Below are 341 nucleotides of genomic sequence, written 5' to 3' on the forward strand. Positions count from 1 at the left end.
GAGAATGTAAACCCTAAACCCTAAACCCTAGAAAGAAGAAAGAAAAAAGAAAAAAGAAAAAAAAAAGAAAAAAGAAAAAAGAGAGAAGAATCTCTCCTTCACTTCATCGATAAATCAAGAGAACCAAAACCACTCAAACGCTGCAGCAAAATAAAAAAATATAAACCCTAAATAATATAGAATGTAAATAATATAGAATGTAAACCCTAAACCCTAGAAAGAAAAAAGAAAAAAGAAAAAAGAAAAAAAAAGAAAAAAGAAAAAAGAAAAAAGAAAAAAGAAAAAAGAAAAAAGAAGGGAGAGAAGAGTCTCCTTCCCCTTAAAGAAAACCAAAACCACTC

The sequence above is a fragment of the Eimeria mitis genome, genomic scaffold, assembly GCF_000499745.2.
Source record: "Eimeria mitis Houghton genomic scaffold, Emh_scaff786, whole genome shotgun sequence".
Taxonomy (NCBI): domain Eukaryota; phylum Apicomplexa; class Conoidasida; order Eucoccidiorida; family Eimeriidae; genus Eimeria; species Eimeria mitis.